The sequence below is a fragment of the Podarcis pityusensis genome (assembly GCF_964106645.2).
Source record: "Podarcis pityusensis genome assembly, chromosome: 15".
NCBI lineage: Eukaryota > Metazoa > Chordata > Lepidosauria > Squamata > Lacertidae > Podarcis > Podarcis pityusensis.
In genome coordinates, this window is record NC_138040.1 from 24,745,255 (window position 1) to 24,756,151 (window position 10,897).

General features: G+C 52.5%; 1 long non-coding RNA gene across 1 annotated transcript in view; it reads right to left on the reverse strand.

Annotated features, from left to right (window-relative positions):
• Window positions 1–10,897, reverse strand: part of LOC308464377 — a 532,762-nt gene that overhangs the window by 501,979 nt on the left and 19,886 nt on the right. The window lies entirely within an intron of this gene.

Consider the following 10,897-nt stretch of genomic DNA (forward strand, 5'->3'; position numbering starts at 1 on the left):
GATGAGGAGGCTGAGTCTGCTTCTTGCTAGTGAGAAATATCTGTTTTTGCCAAACATCTCAGGGGTTGTTAGCTAGAACAGGAAGATGAATCAGGAAGGGACAAGACTCTGGCAAAGGAATTTGAAGCGCAGAATTAAAAGCGTGCAATCTGGGGCTTGTCAAAATGTCTTGGAGAATGAAGGAGGGAAGAACAAAACTGAAAGGGCAATGCGCGCGCACACACACACATACACACACACACTTACTTTGCAGGATCATTTCAACAATGAAGGGAAGAACCTCCTGCTTTTGGCATCCTTCAGAGGTGGAGCCAGATTCTAGTGGTACAAAACGCAAGGCCAGCCGTGTGCATCATCTTTGAAGCCTCAGTTCCTCCCCTCCTCCCTAGTGTGATCACTCTCCAGAAGGAAAGGGCTGTTTTTGCCAAACTTCTCATGCAGCAAGAAAGAAGGCCAGTGTCCTGGATGCAGAGAGAGATGAATCGGGGAAGGCAGGAATCTTTTTTCCAGGGAATTGAGGCCCCTTCTATCTTGAATTCCTGAAATTGCTAGAGGACCCAGAAAAGAAGAGTCCAAGGAGAAGAGAATTCCTGTGGCTGCCAGAAGCATCTGTTTGCCACATGGTGACAACCACCCACATCTGTCTCACTTTATCTCTCTCTCTCCCCCACCAAATCTCTTTTTCTCTCTATATATATTCATTTTATTAATTTTTTAACATATTATTTCCAACATCCATACAACATGCTTCTCCTCCTATACAATATTTTTGGCCTTCCATCAACGCCTCTGGTGATTTTCCATTATTTATCACATATTATGCATTTCTTAATTTCATATTACCTTTAATACCCTTAACTAATAATTCTCCGCATTGTCTTTTTTGCAATATTTCAGATCATTCACCTTACAAAACTTCTTGCAAACCTACTAGCGTAATCTGTTCATCACAATTACTTTTCAAATAGTCTGTAAATTTACTCCAATCTTCTGAGAATCTCTGGTCCCGCAAGTTTCGAATTCTTCCTGTTAATTTATCTAATTCTGCATAGTCCATCAATTTCATCCTCCTTTCTTCTTTCGTCGGTAGTTCTTCTTGCTTCCATTTTTGTGCCAATAATATTCTTGCTGCCGTCATTGCATATAAAAACAACTTACAGTCCTTTCTGTTTATACCATCTCCTACAATGCCAAGTAAAAATGCTTCTAGTTTCTTAATAAATGTATATTTCAACATCTTTTTCATCTCATTATAAATCATTTCCCAGAAGTTTTTCACTTTTTTACATTCCCACCACACGTGATAAAATGATAATGTGCCCCCCCCCCTTTTTTTTACCCTGAGGATAACTGAAGTCTTATAAATAAGTATATAAATAATTTTCACAAAAGTTATGCTGACAAATAATTTTATTTCAAGGCTCGAACCATATCTGCATGTAAAGACAAAGTGGAAAATATAGATATACAATAGTGCTTTTTAAAAATACACAGGGAATGTATGCTGACCGAGGCCCCCTTTGGAATCGGAGGCCCAGGCCACGTGGCCCATATGTTCTGCACTGCACGAAGAAGTACTTTCTTTTGCCAGTTTTGAATCTTCCATTCTTCAGCTTCTAGTATTATGAAAGTTCTAGTATTATGAGAGAAAATGGAGAGAAAGAAAACTCTGCCCACTTTATTTATTTCCCACCATTTCTCCAAAGAGCTCACAACAACCCTACGAGGCAGGTTAGGCTGAGGGAGACTGTGGCTGGCCCAAAAATCTGACCCAGTGAGTTTCATGGCTGAGAAGGGATTCAAACCCTGGTTTCCCAGATCCTAGCCCAACCCTCTAACCACTACACAACACCACACTGGCTCCACATTACTCCACACCATGCACCCCTCTCCTTTCCTTCTCTCTGTTGCTGTTTGTGAGCGGCCCAGCTGGCTCCCCCTCCACCGAATGCCAGGCTCCTTCTGCCACTTTGCTCCTTGGCACTACCAACATCCACATTAGGAAGCCGCCCTTTCCATTTCCATGAGTGTTGCAGTGGCAGGATAAACGCAAGAGCCTTTTCAATAATAAATGTATCTCTGGCAAACTGCATCCCCCACTTCCTTATAGCTATGCCTGTAGCAAAGGAGTTCTCTGTGGAGTAGGAACTCTCTGATCATTTTCTAATCTGTTTCTATGGCTTTGTAGACTTTCCAGAACAGATGGGTCACTGGTAGGCAGCTCATTTGCCCGGCATTTGCTGCTTCATCCTCACCGCTCACTCCACTTCCAGTAACTGGAAATAGGGTTGGGTCATGGGGGAGAATTCTTGCTGTACAGAGAGGGGGATCCATTTATGGATCTCTCTGTATAGTCGCCTAGTTCCCAATGCCTCAAGCGGTCCTATCTCCTGTTCCCTCCTCCCCAATTCACATACTGTCAGGGGTTCAGGGACAGAGGCACAGGGTAGGCAGGAGATGGAGAGCGATGGGGATGAATCCCAGGACAGCGAGGAAGAGGATGACAATGACTCTAGAGATTCCATGAGTCTTTCCAGCGAATCAGAGGATTCCCAGAAGGGGGCGCCGGTGGTCAAGGCCAGGGGAGCCCCAGGGGGGACTTGTCAGGAGCAGGGGGCCAGCGGGGGATCCCAAAGTGGCAGCTGGGCGTCAGGACCAGCCTCCCCGCCAGAGTGCAGCGAAGGGGGTGGAGGTTCCAGTGTATCAGGGGAGGCGGCTCCGGCAGTAGAGAAAGGAGGGAGGTCGGAGCAAGCCACCCTCCCGGAAGGGGAGGGGAGTAGTGAAGGGAGTAGCGTAGCTGTCAAAAGGAAAGTTAGAGGTTGGGGGCGCGCGCCAAGTTCAAATGTAGAGGCGCGCGGAAGTACAGGGAGCCCGGAGGAGGGGCCAGGTCCCAAAGCCCGCAGGAGGGGGGAAGAGCAGTCTGATTCCGCGTCGGAGGAATCCAGGAGGGGCGAAACCCCAGCGGGCAGAAAGACCCTGCGGAAAAGGAAAGAGAGAAAGAGGTGGAGCAGCGCAAGCCTCTTAAACTGGTGCAGGGCAGGGACAGATTCAGAAGGGACTTCAACGGTCTAAGCCTAGCAGACGTAGGGCTGCGCGCCTCGGATCTGAAGCAAACAATGAACTGCAATAAACACCTTTGTATATAAGAAAAGAAAGGCGTTGGTCTTTTGTGAGCTGAGACTTGAGGCAGCCCTGACAGTAAGTCCCTTCTCCAAAAAACTGCAAAAAATTTTTTTTGCAAAGCTCACGAAGTTTGGCAGACATGACTACTGAGGAGCAGATAACGACCCTGCAAAACGCAGTCGCTGAACTCTCCGTTGCAGTACGGGTCTCTCAGAAGACAGTTGCCGAAGCAGAAGCGCGATGCCAGGATCTGCAAGCCAGGTGGGATCAGGCGTGCACACAGGGGTTCCCGGGGTCCAGATCAGAGGGAATCGCTCTCGGACGAAGGGGGGGGCAATTTAGTAGCCCACTTCAATGGGAACCTGAAGCATTATCCCAATTTCAGAGCAGACGTCCTATACGCGCTGCATTTGCTTCGAAAAGACTTCAAAGATGAGGAGGAGAAAGTAGGCTTTATTGTGTCCCATTTGCATGGGGAAGCTAGAACCTGGTTACGCAATTTGTGGCGCGAAGATGGTCTTGCCCGCAGGGACTCTGACGAATTTATCAAAGCCATGGACGCTTGCTTCCAATCTACCGTTGACGTTGATGTGGCGCGCCAGGAGATGCATGGATTGCGGCAGGGCAAGGCTACAGTGCGTCAGTACCATTCTCGCTTTTTTGCATTGCTGAATGTGCTGGGCTGGGAAAAAGACTCCCTGGCAGTGAGAGACTTGTTTTGGGAGGGGCTTCATGGCTCAGTAAAAGATGAGCTGGCTAGGGGAGACAGACCTCAAACCCTAGCAGACGTCGTCCAGAGGGCACTCACGATAGGGGTGCGCCACGAAGAACGCCCTTGGCACAGTGAGGAGGGGCGTCACGTCCGCCCACCAGCTAGAGCCCCTCCTTTTCTTCTTCCCAGGGACCTGGGACGTACAAATCCCTCACCTATGCTGAAGGGAGGGGAGGAGCCAATGGAGCTGGGTCGTGCAAAGGCTCAGTCAGCTGCCGGAGCCTCAGCGTCCGGAGCAGTCAAGGCGAAGCCTCCTAGAGGGACCAGGAAGTGTTACATCTGTGACAGCCCACAGCACATGGCTAAAGAGTGTCCCCAGAGGCTCCAGAAGCACACTGCAGTAACAGGGGAAGAGTTCCAAGGAGAACAGTTTCAGGGAAACGAGAATGCCTGGATGGAAGCAGAGATGCTGGGGCTCCACCAGGCAAGTCAGTGAAACAGTCCCCAGCGCTTTTGCAGCCTACAGACCCCTTACCACCCAAGCCAGTGGTGCAGCTCACTGCTACTCTCCAGCTACCTAATGGACTCACCCTGGAAGTCCCCATTACAATTGACTCAGGGAGCAACGCAGACTTCGTGGGGATGCAGTTCATCAAGCAGCATCGCATAGCGCTACTACCAGCCACGCTGCCTCTGAACGTCGTCACGGTAGATGGCAGAAAGTTGCTGGGTGGGCAAGTGGTACAACAGACGCCACCCATGCTGCTGAAAATTGGGAATCATCGCGAGGTCATCAGTTTCAATGTCACCCAACTGTCAGACACGCCTATAGTGTTAGGCATGAGTTGGCTGGATAGACACAGCCCATCATTGGCGTGGTACCAGCGGCAGCTCACCTTTGGCTCATCCTACTGCGCACAACATTGCATCCAGACAGGCCAGGAGGAGGAGGGCCAGGAGGAAGGGCAGCAGTTGCATCTAGGCATGGTGCAGGCAGTGCCCCACAAGTACAAGGGGTTTTTGGAGGTCTTCTGTGAAAAGGAAGCTGACCAATTACCACCCCACCGGCCCTACGACTGTGCAATCGACCTCTTACCAGGGGCGACGCTGCCGACTGCGAAGCTGTATTCCATGTCTGAAGATGAAATGCAGGAACTCCGGGAGTTCATAGATCACAATTTGAAGCGGGGATTCATCCGAGAATCCAAGGCCGTGGGGGGCAGTCCTGTGTTTTTCGTGAAGAAGAAGGACACGCCCCAAAAAAGGCTCATTGTGGACTATAGGGCCATCAACTCGATGACAAAGCCCAAGGCCTTCCCCATGCCCAAGATTGACGACCTGCTCGCGACGGTGAGGAAGGGGAGGATCTTCACCAAGTTGGATCTACGCGGAGCATACAATCTAATACGCATGAGGGAAGGTGACGAGTGGAAGACGGCCATGTTCACGCCGCTGGGCACCTATGAATACAGAGTTATGCCGTTTGGTCTCCAAAATGGCTCCCACTGTTTCCAAGCATTCATGCACCACGTGCTAGCAGGACTCCTCTACAAGAAGTGCGTATGCTTCCTCGACGACATTCTGATCTTCTCAGAATCGCAGGAGACTCACGAGAGAGACGTAAAGGAGGTCCTGCAGAGGCTACGGGAGCACAGGCTCTACGCCAAACTGGAGAAGTGCCAGTTCGACGTGACGGAGGTGGATTTCCTGGGCTACCGGCTGTCCGACAAGGGACTAGCCATGGACAGCGCCAAAGTCCGCGCAGTGTTGGACTGGAATAGTCCGCGCAATCGGAAGGAGGTCCAGAGGTTCGTCGGTTTCGCCAACTTTTACCGCAGGTTCATCAGGGGTTTCGCGAAAGAGACGGCAGCTATCACGGACACCCTCAGTTCCAAGAAGAAAAAGTTCACCTGGACGGACCAGGCGGAGCAGTCCTTCAGGAGACTTAAGAGTCTCTTCGCGTCCGAAGACCAGCTGCTACACGTGAATCCCGGCAGGCCCATGCGGGTTGAGACTGACGCATCTGACAGAGCAGTGGGGGCCGTCCTCTTGCAGGAAGATCTGCAAGGGAACTGGAGGCCCTGCGCTTTCTATTCCCGGAAGCTCAGCAAGTCGGAACAGAACTACACCATCTGGGACAGGGAGTTGTTGGCCATCCACGCGGCTTTCAAGGCGTGGCGGCACTTCCTTATCGGAGCCAAGCACACCGTGCAGGTCCGCACGGACCACAAGAACCTAGAGTATTGGCGCACGGCGAAGCTCCAGAGCCAGAGGCACATGAGATGGGCGGAGTTCTTTGCGGATTTCGATTTCCGGATAGAGTATATCCCGGGAGACAACAACGTCATAGCGGATGCGCTCTCCAGGAAACCGCAGTATCTCGAGGAAGCGGCACCAGTGGCAGCCAGGCACATTTTCGCACCGCAAGCGTGGGCGTGCGCTTCCGCCGCCGTGGACCTGGACGCGGTACGACGCGCGCTACAGACGGATCCGTTCGCACAATCCAAGATGGAGGAGGTGCGAAGAGGGACAGCAAAGGACGGCGAATTCCAGATACGCGACGGTCTGTTGACCCGCAAAGGTGCTCTCTACGTGCCCGGAGACGATCTCCGCGCGAAGGTTTTACAGCAGTTACACGACGCACCCAGCGCGGGTCACTTCGGCAAAGAAAAGACGGCGGACTTAGTAGCCAGAGACTTTTGGTGGCCCAGATGCGGGGAGAGGTCGCGGATTACGTCGCCAGGTGTGACATTTGTCAGAGGTCCAAGCCAGTGCACAAGAAGCCAGCGGGATTGCTGGAACCGCTGGAGACGCCACTACAGCCGTGGGAACGGGTGGCGCTGGACTTTGTTACTGATCTGCCCACTTCGCGGGGCAAGACGGCGGTGCTTGTGGTTGTAGACCTGTTCACCAAGATGGCGCACTTCATTCCTTGCGCGAAGGTGGCAACAGCGGAACAGACCGCCAAGCTGTTCATAGACCACGTGTTCCGGGTGCACGGCTTACCGCGGTCCATCCTGTCCGACCGGGGTCGCCAATTCATTTCCAGTTTCTGGCAGAAGCTCCTGGGCATCCTGAATGTCAAGATCAACTTAGCGTCGGCGAGACACCCGCAAACCAACGGCCAAGCGGAGAGGGTCAACGCCACCATGCAGCAGTACCTGCGATGTTACGCCAATCAAAAGCCTGCAACTTGGGTGGACTACTTGCCGATGGCCGAGTTTGCCTACAACAACACGAAGCACGCGTCAACGGGGGTGACACCGTTCTTCGCCAACAATGGGCGACACCCCAGAACCTTCCCGGCGTTGGAGACAACGACGCAGGGGGAGTCGCAGGGAGCTGAGCATTTAGCAGCAGAATTGCAGGAGGTCCACGAGGAGCTACGACGGCACTTGGAACTAGCTAAACACGCCTACAAAGTGCAGGCAGACAGGCACAGGAGGGCAGGAGAAGACATCCAGGTGGGGGACTGGGTATGGTTAGCAGCCCAGGCGGTGCCGGCCAAGTCGTTAGCTAAGAAGAAGCTAGGACACAAACAGCTGGGGCCATACCAAGTTGAGGGCAGGATCAATCCCGTAGCTTTTCGGTTGACCCTCCCAGAAGGTTCCCGAATGCACCCGGTCTTTCATAGGTCGGTGCTTACACCCTACAAGGCCCCACACAGATTTCAGGAGCCAGGGACGGCACCAGACCCACGTAGAGAATCACCAGGGAGGGGGGAGTCACCGAGGACCCCGACACTCAACGAGGTCACGGAAATTCTGGACTCGAGATGGGGGGAGGAGGGAGTGGAATACCTCCTCGCCAGGGAAGGTACCCCGGCCAGCGCCAACAGTTGGGTGCCAGATTATGCTCTGGAGGAACCTCTTCTTAAAGACGAGTTCCATGCACTCTTCCCACACAGGCCCATGCCAGAGGAGTATTTTGACGACTGGCTTTTTACGCCCACACTTTCAGGCAGCACCTTCCGGGGGTTCTCCTCCGCAGAGGAGACCACGCCGGAATCGAGCCCTCCAAGGGGATCGTGCTCGGGGGTGGACACGGACCGCTCTTATTGGTGGGACGATCAACCAGAAGTGGGGTGGCGAAGGGGGCCTTGGCAAGCAGCATCGCCTGAAGTAACAGGGGGAGGGAAGGGTTTGGATGTGTTGGGGGAGGACCCCGGTTTCGAGCACGCATACACTGAACTGGAAGCAGAGGAGATCGACGTCGATGAACTGTATCCAGCGTCTACCCCCGCTACAACGGAGCTCCCGGAACCTGCGCCCGAGCAGCGGGAGGGGGGAAGGGGGGGCTTCGAGGGGGGGATGGATGTCAGGGGTTCAGGGACAGAGGCACAGGGTAGGCAGGAGATGGAGAGCGATGGGGATGAATCCCAGGACAGCGAGGAAGAGGATGACAATGACTCTAGAGATTCCATGAGTCTTTCCAGCGAATCAGAGGATTCCCAGAAGGGGGCGCCGGTGGTCAAGGCCAGGGGAGCCCCAGGGGGGACTTGTCAGGAGCAGGGGGCCAGCGGGGGATCCCAAAGTGGCAGCTGGGCGTCAGGACCAGCCTCCCCGCCAGAGTGCAGCGAAGGGGGTGGAGGTTCCAGTGTATCAGGGGAGGCGGCTCCGGCAGTAGAGAAAGGAGGGAGGTCGGAGCAAGCCACCCTCCCGGAAGGGGAGGGGAGTAGTGAAGGGAGTAGCGTAGCTGTCAAAAGGAAAGTTAGAGGTTGGGGGCGCGCGTCAAGTTCAAATGTAGAGGCGCGCGGAAGTACAGGGAGCCCGGAGGAGGGGCCAGGTCCCAAAGCCCGCAGGAGGGGGGAAGAGCAGTCTGATTCCGCGTCGGAGGAATCCAGGAGGGGCGAAACCCCAGCGGGCAGAAAGACCCTGCGGAAAAGGAAAGAGAGAAAGAGGTGGAGCAGCGCAAGCCTCTTAAACTGGTGCAGGGCAGGGACAGATTCAGAAGGGACTTCAGCGGTCTAAGCCTAGCAGACGTAGGGCTGCGCGCCTCGGATCTGAAGCAAACAATGAACTGCAATAAACACCTTTGTATATAAGAAAAGAAAGGCGTTGGTCTTTTGTGAGCTGAGACTTGAGGCAGCCCTGACACATACGCATTCCTCCCATTTCAGAATATCTGTTCTGGGCTCTTGCCTGCTTCACTGGTTTTCATTTAACAATGCTAAAGCAACACTAAGTAATCTTGCCCTGTTAAATTGCCATTTTAGGATCCCTAGTGTGCCTTTGTTATTGTTTAGTCGTGTCCGACTCTTCGTGACCCCATGGACCAGAGCATGCCAGGCACTCCTGTCTTCCACTGCCTCCCACAGTTTGGTCAAACTCATGCTGGTAGCTTTGAGAACACTGTCCAACCATCTCGTCCTCGGTCGTCCCCTTCTCCTTGTGCCCTCAATCTTTCCCAGCATCAGGGTCTTTTCCAGGGAGTCTTCTCTTCTCATGAGGTGGCCAAAGTACTGGAGCCTCAGCTTCACGATCTGTCCTTCCAGTGAGCACTCAGGGCTGATTTCCTTAAGAATAGATAGGTTTGATGTTCTTGCAGTCCATGGGACTCTCAAGAGTCTCCTCCAGCACCATAATTCAAAAGCATCAATTCTTCAGCGATCAGCCTTCTTTATAGTCCAGCTTTATGGTCCAGTGTGCCTTTATACTAGTATAAATCAAAAGGGACTATTCAAAAGTGGGTCGTATGATGCAGGTTTGCAGACCCTCCAAGTGTCCCTATTTTCCAGGGACAGCCCTGAATTTACAAGAAGCCGTCCCAGTTTCTGATTTGATCCCAGAATGTCCCACTTTTCCTTAGGACGTCCCTATTTTCATCGAAGAAATGTTGGAGGCTATGGCTGGGGGTCAGAGGTGAGTACTGGATCTCAACCAGCTGAAGATCTTCATGATGGCACGCATCAGTTCTTTGGGGTTCCCGGCAGAGGTCTGAGCCCCACCCCAAACTCCTTGGTGATGTCTCATATGAGGTGTTGCACATCCAATTTGGTGCTCATCCACAGAAATGTGCCAACGCTATGGTTGCCAACTTTTCAAACGGCCCCCACAGCTGTGCCTTTCGCAGGAGTTTTGATTTTCAAACGTTAGCAGGGTTATCTGCACCCCTTCTGAGATCTGTGGACCACGTTTCTCTTGAAGGAACAGAGAGCAGAGCTGTTTGTGTCTTTTTTTCCAGTTAGCAAGCCTGGCTGGGCTTGGTTGGCAGGTGCCGGCAATCTATGCTGACTCAGTCCTTAAGCTTTCCCAAAGACACACACAGAACTGGAAAGCACCATACGGTCTCCTTTCGAACGACTTCCGCAGATTTGCCAAAACAGCCAGGCTCATTGTGCTTAACTAACACACAGCTTCCAGGAAAGGACTCGCATCAGATGAGGAATTCAATAAGGTTTTATTGGAATTCTAAGGTTTTATTGTGTGCAGACAAGATTCTTTTTTGGTGTTTGACATGATTTTCTTTGACAATAAGATGTGGGAAACACTCTACAAATGTTCACGAAACAAGACTAGGACAATGAGCAGCGTTGGGCGCTGCCTCCCCCCTCCCCCTCGCCAGATTTCCAATCCTCAGCTGATGAATTGCAGTTACAGTGGTACCTCGGGTTAAGTACTTAATTCGTTCCGAAGGTCCGTTCTTAACCTGAAACTGTTCTTAACCTGAAGCACCACTTCATTCAGCTAATGGGGCCTCCTGCTGCTGCTGTGCCGCCGAAGCATGATTTCTGTTCTCACCCTGAAGCAAAGTTATTAACCTGAAGCACTATTTCTGGGTTAGCGGAGTCTGTAACCTGAAGCGTATGTAACCTGAAGCGTATGTAACCCGAGGTACCACTGTACAAACCAAGTCTGGCTGGGCAAAAAATGGTTACGCAGAAGCTACCTGAGCAGTAAAATTGGGGAGACAAGCCAAAGGCATCAGCTTGGGTCCTTGGGAGGCTCAAGGGTGATGGAGCAGGCCTTAGCCTAGCACAATGGCGGGGGCTGATGAGGGATGCGCACTGGCTGGGCCTGGTAAGCACTGAGGAAGGCAGGATGGGGCACCAGGTTGGTGAGA